Source organism: Pinus tabuliformis, chromosome 7 (assembly GCF_031772625.1).
Source record: "Pinus tabuliformis cultivar Carrire ecotype Pingquan chromosome 7, CPIR1, whole genome shotgun sequence".
Taxonomy (NCBI): Eukaryota; Viridiplantae; Streptophyta; class Pinopsida; order Pinales; family Pinaceae; genus Pinus; species Pinus tabuliformis.
This window is the reverse complement of record NC_142293.1, coordinates 1,103,046,974-1,103,065,931: the sequence shown is the minus strand read 5'-3', so window position 1 is coordinate 1,103,065,931 and position 18,958 is coordinate 1,103,046,974. Positions and strand designations below refer to the sequence as shown.

The 18,958-nt window shown below is 38.5% G+C and overlaps 1 pseudogene; it reads left to right on the top strand.

Moving 5' to 3' along the window:
* Positions 1 to 1,696: 1,696 nt before the first annotated feature.
* LOC149251405 (protein SKU5 SIMILAR 14-like) lies at positions 1,697 to 17,723 on the top strand (annotated as a pseudogene).
* The last annotated feature ends 1,235 nt before the right edge of the window (positions 17,724 to 18,958 follow it).

The window sequence follows — 18,958 nt, the reverse complement described above, 5'->3', positions numbered from 1 at the left end:
GCATAATAGCATGAAATTAAGTATTTAACAACAATAAGAAAATGAACAACAAACCATCAAGAAAAACACTTAACACAATGTTTTGATAAAGGAGTTCACCCCTCCTAGGCTACATCTCCTTGGTCCAGCTTCCATGGCTTGGGCCTTTGTATTTGCTCAAAATGGAAAAAATTACAATTTACAATTCTCTACAGCTCCTGAAACTTACTTCAATGGACTCAGAGCATTCCAAAACTGCTAAGCTGAATCTCCAAACTCCTCAAATGGACCACAACTATTTTGGGCATGACCTCCTCCCTAGTGGCCCTAGGCTTCATAAAAATTCAATGTGGATAAATCACACACAGAAGTGTCCTATTTCTCCTGAAACCTATTCCATTGTGTTCAGAGGACCCCAAAACCCCAAAAATGACTATTAGATCTCTGAAAATTGACTCTGGCTAATCTGGTCATGACCTCCTTCCCTGGTGGCCCTCGACTTCCTTGAACTTCCCTGTGGAAAAAATCACATGTATAAGTCTTTTATTGCCTCTAAAACCTACACCAATGAGTCCAGAATGTCGAAATCATCTAGGAATGGCTATTCATTTTTTAAAATTGGTCGAAAATTAAGCAATCTATGGCTTTCTCTAGTTTGACCTAGAAAACCTCTGCTAAAACTGGAAAGACTCCAATTAAGTCCGCCAAAGTTGGCAATTCCGCCGAAATTGGCATGCCTCCAATACTGCCGCTAAATTAAAAATGGTTTAATTAGTTTAATCCTGGATTAACGATTCTCTAAACATGCTTACCCGTTAGCGCTGGTCCATGGGTACATGGTGTGGTCGTATGGAGAGCGGGTTGGCTCCCTCTGCTCCCAACGTCGGCATCACTGTATGCTTTAAATAACATAGCATGGGCCACTGTTTACAAACCCATCGTTGGCTCAACGGTTCTGCGACGGTCGGAGGGCGAGGTCATGGGTTCTACCCGCCCTCCGCCCGTCCCTTCATATATTTTTCCGCCCATTAAAACATTACCATACAAATATCTTTGCGCCATTCAATATTTCGTAGACTTTGGACATACCATAAAATTTAAATGTGTTATTGTATACTTTAAATATATGCGGATTTGGAATTTTCGAAATTGATAATATTTATATATAATATATAATAGATATATATAAGAATTATAATATAATGTATGACTTAAATCATATAAAATAATATAATAAATGTATATATATATATAAAATACAATTTCCACATAATATTCACCATGAACCAATAATTCCACCTTGGAGGGCATTGGGCAATTTCACCTTCACACAACCAAACTGGCGAATCCTGAAGTGAAACTTGTCACAGCCTCATTTGGAAAAAAGTGAAGAAGATTCCCATTATGCTGATTGTACTTCCATGTCATCATTCTGTCCTATTTTGCAATTGTTTTCGTTGTTTAGGAAAATGAACAACATGCCTTTTCTCTTTCATCCGGACTCGGTTTTCAGTGAAACGAATTGTGTTGTGATTGTCTTCATGAGATGGATGCATTTGTTTAAGTTTTGAGTGATTCCAAACACTTTCATTTTTGAACAAATTTTGGCCCTTAATCCAGATTCCGATTAGGGAAGGAACTAGGGAGTAGAGATTTTAAGGACTTGGGAGATAAGGGTCCTAAGGACACCTAATTTTTAGGAAGTCTGATGGTGAGAATGGGTGTGAAGATAACAATCAACATGGGTCTTTTTTCGGTAAAATTGGTGGACCGTAAGCGAGCCATTAGGAAACCGGGTGAAAAGAACATCAAGGAAAGGAAGAGAATTAGTAGATTCAATTTTCATAGCGAATTGAATATGAGGAAAAATGATATTGAGACATGTTCCAGGGAAAACTAGTGTTGATTCGAACTGCTAGTCCCACTAAGACGGGTAGCTATCTTAGAAACAAACAATGAAAGCTTTTCAAGAGTTCCTTTAAGTGTGATAGATGGAAGAGAAGAAAACAGGACCAACCTGGATCTTCCGCTTTGATCCTAGCTTGATTTCTCCTTTCCTTGATAGAATTTGCCACTCCTCCCCTACTTGTCCCACTTCAAAGAGTACCTGTAGAGTCAAAGTAACAACAAACTTTCAAAGCATCTCTATCTAAAACATCATAAACAATGCGGAATCAGAAACACATTGACCATACAATTGCATTCATAAACAATAAGATTCACAAATATAAGATCATATGGAGGAAAACTCAAAGAACTTTATTAATAGTAATGTAAAAGAGGATTACAACCTAGTGGTCTGATCCAGCATCATCCTCCCAGTTGTAGAAGCCCTCTTCACCTCATGAACAAGCAAATCACCCAACAATGAAATGTCTCTTCTCACCAACAAACCAACAACACTTCCTTACAAAATACAAAATTCCAGCCTCTAGATCTCTCAGATGAGCGATCCATTTATAGATGTCTTGCAAGGGTGTGAGTCAGCTCTGGGTTTTTTATTAGTGTCATTCCACTGATAGTTCTTGGTTCCACTTGGAGATTTCATGATCTCTTACTCATCCCTGGGCGAATTCAGAGAGGCAAGTGTCACATGAGAAGTTTCTGGAAGATTCCATGATCATCCACCTTGTAAAATGTCTATGCCATTTGTCTATTCTCACTCATTGCACCCCACAAAATGCCATTTGAGTATGCATCGCACCTGGCCAGTTAGGCAGTCAGTATGCATTGCACCTTGCCCATGGAGCAGTTTGTATGGTCCAGTTTTGGCCAGTTCTGAGTAGTTTTTCAGGTGGAACTTCTGGGAAATGATGTAATCAGTTGACCATGATCCTTTAGGGTGTGAAACAACACTTTTAGGGACTTAAGGAGCCCTTAGTTTATGGACATATGAGTTTGGGGTTGCAGTGCCCAAATATGTCTATAACAAGATGGTCGAGAAAGGCTTGGAGGGCTTAATGACCCTGATTCCAAATAACGAAAGTGTCATCAACAAATATAAACCAACATTTGGGCTTGAGATGTCACAAGTTTAGAGCTCTGGCCTTGAAATGTTCCACAAAGATATTAGCCACAACCGGGGATAGGAAGAACCCATAGTTGTACCTTCGGTTTTCTCATAGATGATGGCTTTGTAAATAAAGAAGGTGGAAGAGACACATATATTGATAAGGTTAAGTGTTTCATTGTCAACGATATTAACTATTATGTTTAAAGCTTCAGGGACAAAGATTTTGGTGAAAAGGGAGATCACATCGAAACTAACTAAAATGTCATTTTCTTCAAGGTGGAAGTTTTTGGTTTACATGTGGAATCAACTATTTTATTATTATTATTTTTTCTACTGTGGGAAAACTTATCATATCTAAATTTTCAAACCAATTGTGGGGACAAAAATTACCTATCCACTAATGTAGGTTGACTCATCATTATTATTCAAGGAAAACCACACCACATGTATTTATTGACTGGTGGTCCATAAGGGGGTACGATTTTACTCCTGCTAGATAACTCTAGGTCTTGGACTGTTAACCTATTTCCTTACATCTAAGCAAGATGACCAAAGGAATTTTTAGGGCATAATGGAGGCCCATAAATTATTTTTATTATATACATTATTTAATGTTATTCTAAATTAAAACTTAGATTTTCATAAAAATAAATTTCACAAAAAAAACATATCGTTTCACAGGAAAAAGATATACTGTTTCATAGGAAAAACATATCGTTTCCTCATATTTAATGTGGGTTTGGGAATTTCTTTGAACTTCGGGATTCAGGGAGATAAAATGAAGCTGGTGGAAGTAGAAGGATCTCACACCTTTCAAAACATATATGACTCTAGATATTCATTTGGGTCAATCCTACTCTGTACTGGTCACTGTTGATCAACCTCCTTAGGACTATTACATAGTTACATCTATACGGTTCACCACTCCTATGCTAACCAACATTGCTTTTCTCCGCTATAACAACTCATAGAATTCTACTTCTGGTCCACTTCCTCCCGCTCCAACTAGAATCAATTGGTCATTGAACCAAGCTCAATCGATCAGGTTTGTTAGGATTTTCATTTGAGATTTTTACTTTAAGGTCTGTTAGGATTTGCATTTGAAATTTTTTCATTCATGTATATCCAATATACCATATCAGGGGTTAATTCAAATAGTTATGATGAAATTTTTGGGTGCCCGTTTAATTTTCTTTGAACATAGATCAAATATGAGGAGTTAATTCAACTAGTTTTGACCAAAATGTTTGGTATTTGTTTAGTCACTTCTGTCATTTTCTTATATGCAATGTTTATTTATCAAATGGAATCTAACCACAATCCTCAAGGGTATTACCGTTATGGAATGATAAATACCTCACAAACTATTATACTTGCTAACTTAGCCCCAGTTATCAATGGTAAGCAGAGATATGTTGTAAAGAATGTTTCATTTATCCAACTAGACACTCCCTTGAAGTTGGCGGATTACTTGAAAATCAATGGGGTATTTAATGTGGGTTCTATGCATGATAGGCCCACCAATGGAGGAGGTTACTTGCAGATAGATGTTATGGGTGCTGATTTCAGAGCTTTCATTGAAATTGTTTTCCAGAACAATGAGGACATTATCCGGTCATGACATCTAAACGGCTATTCATTCTTTGTCCTAGGGTACTGAGACATAATTGAAATTCTTTCATAGCTAAATTATTCTACCATAGCAAGAGCATATGATGATTGAAGGGCCTTTGTAATTCTTTCACCTTTTTAGTTTTTATTTAGAATAATAATGTATTAATTAATCCTTCAGGATTGTTATTGTATAATATGTAATTAGTTTTACATTTTGTTTTTATAGTTAATATGTTACTAAGACACAACTATTTCGTACTTATATTTCACATGTATAAATACCTAATTTTATCATTAATACAATGCTCTTTCATTCTGGAGTTTATTTGGGCTTGTACAATGGTATCAGAGCCCCGATTGAGTTTTTTCTAAACTCCATGAGTTATTTGTGAAGGCCGAGACAAGAAAGTTGAGAGGGAGCTTAAGCTTTTTGATTCGTTTGATGAGAACGTGTTATTGAGGAGGTGATCAAGAGACAACCGAGATATTGTTGAATTATGCTGTGATGATTGTACGGAAGGCTAAGTGGGAATTTTTTGTGTAAAAGGTTGCGGTCTGGATGTGATAATTTCTTTATCTGCAGTTGGTTGTTTTTTTCCATACATGAAGTTGCCTACAGAAGGACCTCGTGAAGATAATGAGAAGGTGAAATAGTGAAGCTGGCTAAATATTTGAAATCTGAAAGGGTTGTTTCCTAGCATTTTCACTGAAAGGATTTCGCTGGAAGGATATTCAGGTGACTAATAGACATGACTGTTGTTGAAGTAAATAAAATTATGGGGTTGCTCGTTGTTCATAGCATCCCTGAATGTGTGGATTTTTTGATTATTAATCTGCATCAAAGTATTTTCTTTTAAGTTGAATCCCCTTGGTTGGTATGTTGGAAGAACAACATTCGACCTAACTTCCTTATATAAGAAAGGGCTTGATTTTTTATTGCTGCCTCTATAAAATTCATTTGGTAAAACACGACAATTATGCCGAATTGCAATGGTGAATTTCTTTACTGTGGTTTAAAAAAACAACACAACAACAACAAAAACGCAGAGAAGAATAATCATTTTTTATCGTTCATGAAATTTGAAGTTTAAAGCATGAAGAGTTTTATTTAATTTTTTTATTAAAACTTTTCATAAAGTTTTTTTTAAAGAAAAAAGGAGACAACAAGGCTTGAACCTAGCTCTTCACTGGGTTGTTTTTTGGATCCCTCCAACAAACCATTAAGCCAACTCTTTAAGAGAGAAGGAATTACATTTTCTTTTAGAGGAGTATTGCATATATTTCAAAATTGAAGATAGTATTTGGCTTCCAAAACAATTATTAATTCAATAGTCTCCATACTTGGAGTTGTTCTTAATGGAAAGGAAAATTATCAATAGTGATTTAGAAATTTAAGAAGTGCTCTTGTTTTTAACGATTGTGGGAAGTTTTTCAAGGCAAGAAGGATAGTGACGGAAAATAAATTGCACATGAGCTGCCTGATAATGAGAAGCAATGTGCAATTTCATAGATAAAGGACAACAAGGCATATGCATTAATAACTACAATCAGTGACAGAAGAGGTAATCCGGTATTTCATTTCCTGTTATACTACATTCGAAGCATTAGAGATGTTGAAAGAACTGTATGATTCACACTCAAAACTCAAAATTATTTAGTTATTGTTGAAGTTGTTCAATTTGGAGATGAAAGATAATGGTCCATTGAAGAGTGCTTATGAAATAAAAGCCATTTTTCATGATGTAAAGCCACTGGAATCAAAGTAGATTTACAACTTACAACTTTTATAAAAGTCCTTCACCCTCTCTATTTAGACCATTTGGAATCTCTCCAAGCTAGTGGGCAGTTAAAAGACAATACATTTGATAAACTAGTAAAAAAAATAGCTGAGAGAGAAAAGGCCTTTAGGAAGAAAGAGGCTACACCTAACTCTAATATAGAAACTTTGTGCCTTGCACAAAAGGATTAAAAGTCTCATGCTGAAACTTCTAAAGGTGATAAAAGTACTAGAGGTCGTGGTAGGAGAAATTATAGAGGCAGGGAGGGTGAGGGGGAATAATCAGGGAGATAGTCAACAAAGGAATTTTAACTATAGACCAACTATCAAATGTTTTAGATTGTGGTCAAATTGGTCATATTGTTGCGAGCTATAAAATCCCTTGGGAGAAAGTCATTGAGAGGAGAGAACAATTCAAAAATAAGCCACCACCAGATATAGGAAAATCATCAGAGTCTACACATTACATTGTTGCTCACTATAATTTTAATATTAATGATGTTTACAACATTGCATTTTCTTCATGGCAAGATAGTTGGATTTTGGATTTAGCTGCCACTTGTCATATGACATTTAGGCGAGATTTTTTTGAAACTTTCAGTGATGATATTGATGGTGTTGTTTACTTTACTGAGAAGTATCATATTAAACCATCTGGAATTGGGTCTATTCATCTAAAGATATTGAATCTTACAGATTATGTTCTATAGGATGTGCTTCATATTCCACAATTTCAACGAAATTTGATGGCTCTTGCCCATATTTGGCAGCAGGGGCATTCTATTCATATATTTGATGGCATCATCGAGATACAAAGAGCATCTGATCATGCAGTTATTATGACCAGTGTGGAAGAATGTACGCTGTTAAAATTGAATGGTACTTCATCTACTAATTCTCGTGAAAGTTCTACTCTTTTGGCACAACAAAATGATATCCTCTCTCCTAGTTTGTTGTGGCATGCTCGATTTGGTCACATCAATTATGGAAGCATTAGAATTATGAAAAATAAAGGTATTAAAGGTCTTCCTTTAGTTCCAAGAAATATTACACCTTGTGATGCTTGTATTTGGGAAAACAGTGTAAACAACCTTTTCATAGTTATTCTTTCAGATCTTCATGAAAATTAGGTCTGATACATTCAGATTTATGTGGACCTATGCCTGTTGCAACTGCAAATGGAAATAAATATGAGTTGACATTTGTTGATGATTACTCGAGAATGTGTTGGGTGTATTTGTTGAAAGATAAGTCACAAGTGTTTGATTTTTTAAAAACTTTTCATATGATGATTAAAAATGAAACTCAACAGAATATAGGCACTCTCAGAACTGATAACGGTGGTAAGTATACTTCTCATGCTTTTGAACAATATTTGAAGGACAATGAAATCAAAAATCAAACTACCATACCTTATAATCCACAACAGAATGGTGTTGCAGAACGAATGAATAGAACTTTGCTTAATATGATTAAATCTATGATGTTTTTTAAGAATGTGAAGTTGATGTTTTGGGGCGGAGCAATTCTTTGTGCAACTTATATTGAAAATCATTGTCCTTCTTCCTTTATTAATAACATAACTCCTTATGAACTTTGTTATGAAAGGCTCCCAACTGTTCAACATTTCAGAGTTTTTGGATCAAAATGTTATGCTTTTATTCCTAAGCAACAACAAAATAAATTAGGAGCAAGAAGTTGAAAATGTATATTTTTGGGTTATTCTAATACTTCCAAAGCATACAGGCTATATGATGAAGAAAATAAGAAGTTAATTCTTTCCAGAGATGTTATTTTCCTTGAATTAGATAAAGATAATTCCACTATTGATAGGCAATTGTCTCATTTGGAGAAATTTGCATCTAAAATGTTCTATTTTAAATCTGATAATGATGTTCCCATTTTGGATCAGTCTGTATTTTTTCCATCTCTGACTCATGAGGATGTTTCTATTGAAGAAAACTTGGAGGATAGTGTTGTTTCTGTAGGGTTAGAAAGTGTTCCTAAAGAAACTGTACTTCAGGATGAAAAACCACCACAAGCACTTCAACAACCTTTACAAAGATCTACACGTGCTCGAAAAGTTCCAAGCAAGTATGATGATTTTGAAACATGAAAGTATTATAAAGGTGATTCAGGGAATGTTTCTCATGATTGTGAATTTAATCATTCTATAATTAGTGAACCCAATTGTTTTGAAGAAGCTGCTAATTTTGATTAATGGAAGGACGCAATGAAAAAAGAATATTAGGCACTTATTAAGAATGGAACTTAGAGGTTAGTGGATCCTCCTGCGGGTGTAAAACCTATTGGTTGCAAATGGGTGTATAAGATCAAGTACAAGGCATATGGTTCACTTGATAAATACAAGGTAAGTCTTGTAGCAAAAGGCTATGCTCAGAAGGAAGGTGTTGACTACACAGAGACATTTGCTCCTACAACAAAATGGGGCATGATTAGAACTCTATTTTCTCTTGCAGCTCAGAATAGTTGGAAGATACACCATATGGATGTTAAGCCAACCTTTTTGAATGGCGATTTGATGGAGGATGTTTATATGTTTCAACACAAAGGCTTTTTTGTCAAAGGTAAAGAGAAAAATGTATGTAAGTTAGTTAAGGCTTTGTATGGACTGAGGCAAGCATCTTGTGCATGGTATGAAAAGTTAATTGAACACCTTCTCAAGTTGAACTATAAGTTATTTGATCTAGATGATGCAACTATTTTTCCGAAAAGTCAGTTGTATATCTGGTTGTGTATGTAGATGATTTGCTGATTACAGGAAACAATGATGACTATATAGCGTCCATCAAAAGAGAGTTGATGTAATTTTTTGACATGACAAATTTGGGTTTATTACATTATTATTTAGGGATTGAAGTTGATAAAAAACCCAAATACATTTTCATTTCTCAGAAAAAGTATATTGGAAAGTTATTGGACAAATTTGGGATACAGGATTGTAATCTTGTCATTATTTCTATGGAGAAAAAATTGAAACTTAGTTCCACTGAAGGAAGTATATTTGAAGATCCAAAAAATTACACACAACTTGTTGGAAGTTTGAATTTTCTAACTACTACTCAACCTGACATATCTTTTGTTGTAGGGATAATTTCCTCGTTCATACATTAGCCATGTGAAGGTCATTGGAATGCAACAAAGCGAGTGCTCAAGTATTTGAAAGGCACTCGAACATATGGCATCAAATATTCCAAAGTTGTAGATTTCCATCTCACCGACTATTCAAATTCAGATTTTGATGGAGATAAGGATAATGGAGTCTCTACTTCTGGTTATTTGATGAGCCTTGAATTAGCAACCATCAGTTAGAGATCACGCAAGAAATCCATTCATGCTGATTGTACCATCGAAGTCGAATATGTTGCAACAGCTCAAGCTACAAAATAAATCATTTGGCTTTGCAAAATACTTGAAGACTTGCAGGAGAACAAAAGTCTTCAACTCCACTACTCATTGACAACTCTTTTGCAATTCAGTTGGCTAAGAATCCCAAGTTTCATGATTGAAGCAAGCATATTAACACCAAATATCACTTGATTTAACATTATGCAGAGGCCAAAGTTATTCATCTCACACATTTTCCTACTTCAAAGCAAATCACAAACATATTTACAATGGCACTGAGACGTGAAAAATTTGAAAAGTTCAGACTGTCACTCAGCGTGTTAGATGTTTCTTTGGACTAAGGGGGCAATGTTAACTAATCCTTCAGGATTGTTATTGTATAATATGTAATTAGTTTTACATTCCCGTTTTTATAGTGAATAAGTTACCGAGACACAACTATCTTGTAATGTTCCTAAATAGGAATGTGAGTGATATACAAAGCGTGCAAACAATCTAGCAATTAGAAAAACGGAATATACATTAAACACCCATGGAAACACTGGAAATAGAGAACTGCTGAGCCATTTTATTACTTCTTCAGGAGAAAATACAATAGTAAAATAGAATGGTGCACCTGGGCTTGTCTCAATGGACAAGCATGACAAAACCTAGGTGAGAAAATGCCGAATTGAAGGCTGCAACAACTGCTGCACCAAACTGAACTGTGCTACCCCAGAAAACTGTTCTGCACTGCCCCATAAAACTGCTTTGTCTGCTGACTTTGAAGGGTTGGGATCACTACTTCCTGTGCTCAGAAAATTATGAGATTTCAGCTCCTTGCTCATTCACATAAACCCGGAAAAACCCATGAAGGAATTGGCCAAATTTTGACCTCGGAATTTTGGCCCAAATTCCCCTTAGCTCCTTTAGCTACCAGATGAGTTGGGACCCATGTTTGAACCCTTATATCTGCCCAAAAAATTCTATAAATTTAGGAGTGGGATCCTTGCCCAAAACCCAGAAAAACCCAGAAAGCGTTTCCCTTGGTTCCAACTTTCAAAAATTGACCCTTCACAGCTTGGCCCTCCTCCAATTTCAAATTCTGTTGCTGTGACTGATCTTGTCAATATATACTCTCCCAACTCCAGAAATCCTCCTCAAATGGCACTGCAAGTGATCTCCTACTTCTCCTGACCATCTCCATCTCTACAATTCCTTCCTCCAACTCCCATGTGAGTTAATGATGGCTCTTTATGCATGCCTAGGTAACTGTAAATCAGACTACTGGGATGTTGGCTCTATTGGCTCCAAACTTGCAAGAAAGGCTGGCTCTTTTCTGCTCTCCCAATACTCTAACTCTCCCAGAAAATTCTTGATCACTGATAGCTCCAAACTCACCTTGTGTGTTCTCCAACTAGCTAGAAATACACATTCCCTGTTGTGGCTGAATAGTAGTGCTGTAACACACTCTCGAAACTCCTGAAATACTTATGGAACTACCTCTCTAGGGCGGGCACGGATGGTCCCCCAAAGTAGAGGTTGAATCTCTCGCTTGAGAGATTCATGGTTGAGTAACCGGTTGGCATAGCTAAACAGCAGAGTGAACAATCAAGTAATTTTTATTGCAAGGTGTAAGAATGAATCCAAAATGAGGGTTGCTCCCTCCTTATAACTCCTTGGGCCTCCCTAGCCTCATGTGGTCCCCTCCATCCACCTATTCATCTTTTCCTCCAAGCTATTCGAATGGGTCAATTCGAACTCCCATGTGGGTGCCCCCCACATTCCACTAGCAAGCAAATAAAGTCAAATTGCCTCCTAAGTCCCTAAGTCGAAAATGATGGGTTCTCTTCCTTAGCCGAAGATGTGCAAAATTTTGTAGCAGCACCCAATTACAAATGTGTTTGAGAAGGGACATGACAATCCTCCCCTCCCAAATGTTTCTTTTCCTCAAGCAACCTCACAGTTGGGTGCTCCAAAATGTGCTTACCCTCCCAGGTGGCATCCTCATCCGGCAAGCTATTCCAATGCACCAAAAATCACTTGTCCTCAAGCAATGAATGAGCAAGAAACCTCTCTAACTGTTGCTCCCCACTGTCACTGCAAAACATGTCAGGGTCCCAGATGTGCCACTAGATCGTGCCTGACCTCTGCACTATCCTGATATGGAAGAATCCTTCAATACCAGGATCCCATGCAATCTTGTCCAACATGAAGCTCCCCTCTCTCCACTCACTATCTTGCTCGGTGAAAGTACCATAAGTCCCCTGCTCCATCAGTGACTTGCTAAAGCCCAATGGAAGATCTGTATGATCTCCTCCTATAGTAGTCGGCGCATCCCTAAAGGTTATTGAGCTGTGAAGAGTTGTGATGCCTCAGTTCCCTGCTAGTCCCAGAGTGGTGCCACCATGCTGACGCTGCGCTACTCTTACTATGTCATACTCCCCATCATGCGTAATCAATATCCCCTTCTCTTGGAACTCGATGGTGGAATACTGAAAGAGGCGAGACACATCTTACTTGGGCATCTCCATGGCACCCAGGCTTACCCATCCAAATCTAACTCCGAACTTGTGCAACAACAGAGAATGTTTGCCTCCCCATATGATGAAACCCTTTGTGAACCCCCATGTGTCATCCCAATAGCGAGCTATATCACTCTCTACCACGACTCCGCTCATCACGAGTGATCTATCGATCAACTGAATCCCTTCCATAGTCAGACCTGCAGTGGCATAGCCCCGTCGACTGATGGAATCCCTGTGGTCCTCGTCTCTAGTCCCTGCATGTGATCACTATATAGGCTCCATATATTGTGGACTAATATGATGTATGCTAATCTGCCCTGTGCCTGCCACTGTGTAGTACCAATGATCGCTGGAAGCCATGTGTGCCAAAGAGATACCCCTTGAATGCAACCAAAAGATGAGTATCAGATACTCGTATTCAACTCAGGGTATGTGGATCCCTACTGTCCCTGTCAACCATCTCCCCTGGGTTTGCCACCCACCCTCTCGATAATGTGCCAATATAAGGTCTAGAGCCCAGACACATAATGGGAAACTACCTCAGTTGTAACGCTATCCTCTGCTGCTCGGTCCGGACATGCCCTGAGAAAAGAGTGGCACATGTCTCCCTTGGGACTAGATCCCTAGACGTAGGCTCAATGATGAATGATATGCCACCCCTGTAGATGATCACCTCATCCCCCAACCTTTGGCTGTCAACTGACGCACCAACCCAACACCACTGTTGGAAAGTCTCCTCCCTAGTGTGCTAAGTCTCACCCAAATATTGCAGGTGAGGTCCTTGTCCCCCGTGGCTCATGCCCAAAGTGCAAAAATTCGATGGCAAAATCGACTGCGCCTATGAGGGATGTAGAAGTGGGTCAGTTGTATGAGTCCCCATTGATACCATCAAGTATTTCTCATCTTTTTCCTCGTCAAACCTGGGTGAACTATGCTCAAAGGTATGACCCATGTTTCCGTCCAAGGGTCTCCCTGGAGGCAACACTCCATGACCTCGTTGTGCAACACTATACACCCTTGCATGCCACCGATCATCCCAGTACTCTTGGACATGCCTATGTACAACATGGCCTACCCCTGTACACCGTTGGATACCCTTGGCTATGGCTATACCATCCTGTACTGGCCTGGGTCCCGCATGTGTCACTGTACATGTCACTCCCTACATGTACTCAATGCAATGTGATGCACTCCCACTGCACAACGCAGTCCAACATACTATGACACACCACCTTGCATCTCCATTCTACTCTATAGGCCTTGCTCCTCGCTCCATAGCCCTGCACACCACTGGATGCTATGGCCTAATGTTGGGTTTGTATGCATCAGACTGCATCCCTCTACATAACACTAGATGCTATGACATAACTCTGTGTAGTCCCGTGTACCACTGCTCATTGTTGTACCACCCTGTAACATACAATGTCCTGCATGGGCTAAAATATCGACCTCTCTACTAGTTCGCCCTCCATGATGTGCGCTACATCCCCCCATTTGCTCTAAAATACCCGAGTAGCCCGAATCCCCACATGCTAACAGAAATGACACTATCGCGCCTATCCTTAATAGTCCGTGCATCCCATATGCTAGTAAGAGAGCACTCTCTCCATATAATGCCCTGTTTGATAGCATGTTGATGCCACCTCCTCCTACCAGCTCTTGCCAGAGTAAGCTAATCACCCTGTGACCCCACGCACTGTCAATATGCCAAGACAACTCATGAAATCTCTCTGCTCGCCAGTCAAACCATCCTGTCACTAGTGCTGATTGGGGCTCTGAAAATGTGGGTGCGCTCAACCGTAAAATCCATCCCGTAGCTACTACCATCACCTACCATCTCTATGATGTCATGGAAAATACAATGTTTGCTTGTTGGGGCCTGACCCAGGTTCAGAGTTAATTACCCAAACAAATCCCTCTACTACTGGCCCTTTCGGAAACAGTTCGCAGAGTGCGGACTGAGGTCTCACCCGAAGTAGTATGGGAGGGTGCTAGAACTAGGTTTCCGCACCCTTGAGATGTCTGAGAGGTTCGACTGGTCCTTTGCTTGTTCCTACTAGGCCTCTGCGCACTCAGTTGCAGAGCCTTCTCCTATTCTAAGACCCACAGACACACTTTACACTTCGACTCAATCACTTAGACTTCTCTTCTTCTATTCCATTCGTTAGCTATCTTTTACACTTAGAGCCTCACTCTATTTATACAATCCCATGGTCTGCGGACCATGGGTAGGTCTATCCAGCCGACATTACATTACAAAAAATAGGGTGGACAACCCTATGACTTTATTATACTTTTGCGCCCCGCGCCTGTAATTTGCGGAGCTTTTACAACAAGATTCGGTCAAAACTTGGGCTTTAAGCCCCAAAACATGGCTTGGTGGGATTCCATGCCCAACATCCCACTTGGATCCCGAAAATAGTCCAGCCCTCGAGTCCCTCTAGTAATCCATGGCCTCTGCTGACATGTGGCCCTGGATGTATCCAACCGCCTAACTTGCTCCATCGAGTACCAGCTCAGTACCTCTCGCCATCCAATCCCAAAGGGGAGATCGAATGTGTAATCCTCTATGGAAGGAACAAGCTCTCCAAGCTGATGTGGTATCATGCTCAGCTCAATCATGCTAACCTGTCCACCCCCTTGGGTATGTATAGACATCTTGACCTCCCTCAATCCAATGCATAAGGGTGGGTTGATAACGCTATAGACCACGCTAGTGGGCCTCTAAAGTACACTGTGTTGAAAACCCAATACATGACCTCTATGTTTCCCCTCATCAATGGCTAGCCCAAGGGATGGCTACACATCTTCCTCCATCACGGGCTCGCCATGAGCCTTCGAATGCTCCTCCATAGACAACCCAATATGCACAATATGCTCACTAGTCAGTTGTAGGTGATTGTCGTCTCGCAACTCTGCCATAGATCTGGAGACCTTTATACCTATCGGCTCCTCAACAATAGTGGAGATATCTTTCGGCACCTCACCAACCTGTGGTGCATTGTTATCACCTGAGAACTCGGTCACAACCCCAAATACCTCATCAATGGGTGTATGCTCAACTATCTCTTTTCCAACCATGACCCCTTCAACTACTCTTTCATCTTTTTTCTTAATACTTCTCATCATCCTTGCGAAATTCCATTGAATCTCCATTGGTTTGTGCATACCCCTTAGTTCACAGAATTCCCAAAAAGAGAGGGACGCCTGAATGCCATGACCCAATGATTGGTATGCCCTCCAGTTTCCCCCCAATAACTCCACATCAATTGCAATCATGTCCGGATTCCCAACTGAGGAATGAATCAATTTCTTCCCCACATCAATCATCATTTGTTGTATCCTCACCACCTCATTCTAGGTGACTGCCATGTTGTTTGATTCTAATATTTCCCACGGACTGAGCAAGATTACAGCTCTGATACCATTGTAATGTTCCTAAAGAGGAATGTAAGTGATATACAAAGCATGCAAACAATCTAGCAATCAGAAAAATGAAATATACATTACGCACCCATGGAAACATTGCAAATAGAGAACTGTTGAGCCATTTTATTACTTCTTCAAGAGAAATTACAATAGTAGAATAGAATGGTGCACCAAGGCTTGTCTCAATGGACAAGCATGACAAAACCCAGGTGAGAAAATGCTGAATTGAAGGTTGCTACAACTGCTGCACCAAACTAAACCGCGCTACCCCAGAAAACTGCTCTACCCTAGAAAACTGCTCTGTCTTCTGACTTTGAAGGGTTGGAATCACTACTTGCCGTGCTCAGAAAATTATGAGATTTCAACTCCTTTCTCCTTGGCATAAACCTAGAAAAACCCACTAAGGAATTTGCCAAATGTTGACCTTAGAATTTTGGCCCAAATTCCCCTTAGCTCCTCTAGTTGTTGGCTGAGTTGGGAGCCATGTTTGACCCCTTAGATCTGCCTAGAAAATTCTATAAATTTAGGAGTGTGATCCTTGCCCAAAACCCAGAAAAAAACAGAAAGGGTTTCTTTTGGTTCCAACTTTCAAAATTTGACCCTTCACAGCTTGAACCTCCTCCAATTTTGAATTATGTTGCTGTGACTGATCCTATCGATCTCTACTCTCCCAACTCCAACAATCCTCCTCAAATGGCCATCCAAGTGATCTCCTACTTCTCCCAGCCAGCTCCAGCTCTACAATTCCTTCCTCCAACTCCCACGTGAACCTAGTGATGACTCTCTACACATGCCCAGGTAACTGTGAATTAGACTGTTGGGATGTTGGCTCTGCTGGCTCCAAACTCGCAAGAAAGGCTAGCCCTTTGCTGCTCTCCCAATCCTCTAACTCTCCTGGCAAATGCTTGATCACTGATAGCTCCAAAGTCCCTTTGTGTATTCTCTAGCTAGCCAGAAATATGCATTCCCTGTTGTGGCTGAATGGTAGTGTTGTAACGCACTCCTGAAACTCCTGAAATACTTATGGAACTGCCTCTCTAGGGCGGGCACAGATGGTCCCCCGAAGTAGAGGTTGAATCTCCCGCTTGAGAGATTCATGTCTAAACAGCCGGTTGACTCAGCTAAACAACAGAGTGAACAATCAAGTAATTTTGATTGCAAGGTATAAGAATGAATCCAAAATGAGAATCACTCTCTCCTTATAACTCCTTGGGCCTCTCTAGCCTCATATGGGCCCTTTCATCCCCCTATTCAACTTTTCCTCCAAGCTATTCGAATGGGCCAATTCGAACTCCCATGTGGGTGGCCCCCACATTCCACTAGCAACCAAATAAAGTCGAATTTCCTCCTAAGTCCCTAAGTCAAAAATGATGGGTTCTCTCCTTAGCCAAAATTGTGCAAAATTGTGTAGTAGCACCTTGTTACAAATGTGTTTGAGAAGGGACATGGCATGTATCGTACCTAGATTACACATGTATAAATAAGTAATTTGATCATTAATACGATGCTCTTTCATTGTGGAGTTTATTTGAGCTTGTACATAATAATCACTGACTAACTAACAACGAGTTGATTTGTTTGCATAATGGATGGTGGACAATGGACACAGGCAAGCATGAAAGAATACAATTTGTTTGACATTGTTTCCCGTCGCACTACGCAGGTGTGAACCATAAGTCAAATCATATTTATTTTATTTTGTATCATGTTGGGTCAATAAGAAGAAATAGTGTCTAGATCTGTAATGTTTTCTTTTTATTTCAAAGATTAGTTTGTTTCTCTAAGACAGGGAAATCAATTCTAATTGATTATAGGCAATTAGTGTAACAAATCGAACTTTTTGTGTGGAACGGGTTTATCCCAACTCATGGACAGTTATTCGTGTGCCTCTGGGATGTGGAATTTGCGGTTAGAGAATTGGGTACGTCAATACCTTGCACAACAGTTCTACCTTCGGGTCTATTCTCTTGTGGGTTCATTCAAAGATGAATATTCAATCCCTAATAATGCTTTGAAATGTGGTAGGGTTTGCTGAAGAGTTACACGCGAGCCTGTAGATCAATAAGTTAGATATCTATATCACAATTGGGTGAGTATTGAATTGAATTGAATGCGCTTGATTCTTATAAATAACCTATGATTTTCTAAACAAACGAGCAATCAATGGAATCACAATGAGACAGATGAACGACTCATTGCTTTTATCCATCTTGTAAAATGTAACAACTTAGCTCAAACTGTGAGATATGCTATTTTTAATTTATTAATTCAAAGAGAAATCATCATTTTTCATTCTCTTATAGTGAATTTTTCTTTTGTATTTTATAAATTAATATATGAAATTTGCAACTTTAAGAATGAAGATCAAATAAGACCACTAAGATTGAAATATAATTAAATACATAACGATTAATAAAATCAATTTGACAATATCCTATTTTAAATACTTTAAATCCCAATGACACAAGTCATTAATATGTCTCCATGACTATCAATTTACCCTGAAAACCCAAACCACTTAACAATTTTTTCATTATTATTAATTTAATAAAATAATATATCCGTTCACATTTAGACCCACAATCTTGATTTATTTTTAATTATAAAATTATTAACTTAATAATAATAAAGTTTTCAGCTGGGCTATTATTCAATTCATTTTCCCATGTCCATGATAGGCATCCATTCGGGAAATCTTTATCATGTGAAGGTTATGGACCTTGTGTTTCTTTTATTTTTATTTCTCTATTTGCTTTTCCACTCATTCAGAAAGCAATGCATTTTATTTTGATATGTTTTTTTTTTTCCAATTTTATCTTCATTTTGATTATTATTTTTATTTTTTAAATTAAGTTACTATCCCACACAAATTTTACAAAGTTTAACTACAAATATCACAAAGTTTAACCACTGTGCAATATAATAGAAATAACTCTAAAGTGGAAGAGACACAAGTATTTATTAATATTTTGGGCTTGGATCATAATTGATTTTTGGAAAGTTTTTTTTTCAAGTGATTGTTCATATTTTATGTGATAAATTTCTTCGTATTTTTACTTTGAAGTTCAAATTTTGACGATTTTTTTTTTTTTTTTGAGATTCCCCGAACCTCATCGAATCTCATAATTATTCATCAAATTCATAGATCAAAACTCATAACTTCTTGTCATGACTCAAGCTTGTAATTTATTTTTGCAGTTCTGTGATAACAATTTTTATTTTGATTTCTTACTATTTTATCCTATAATTCATTATATATAGACGAACCTA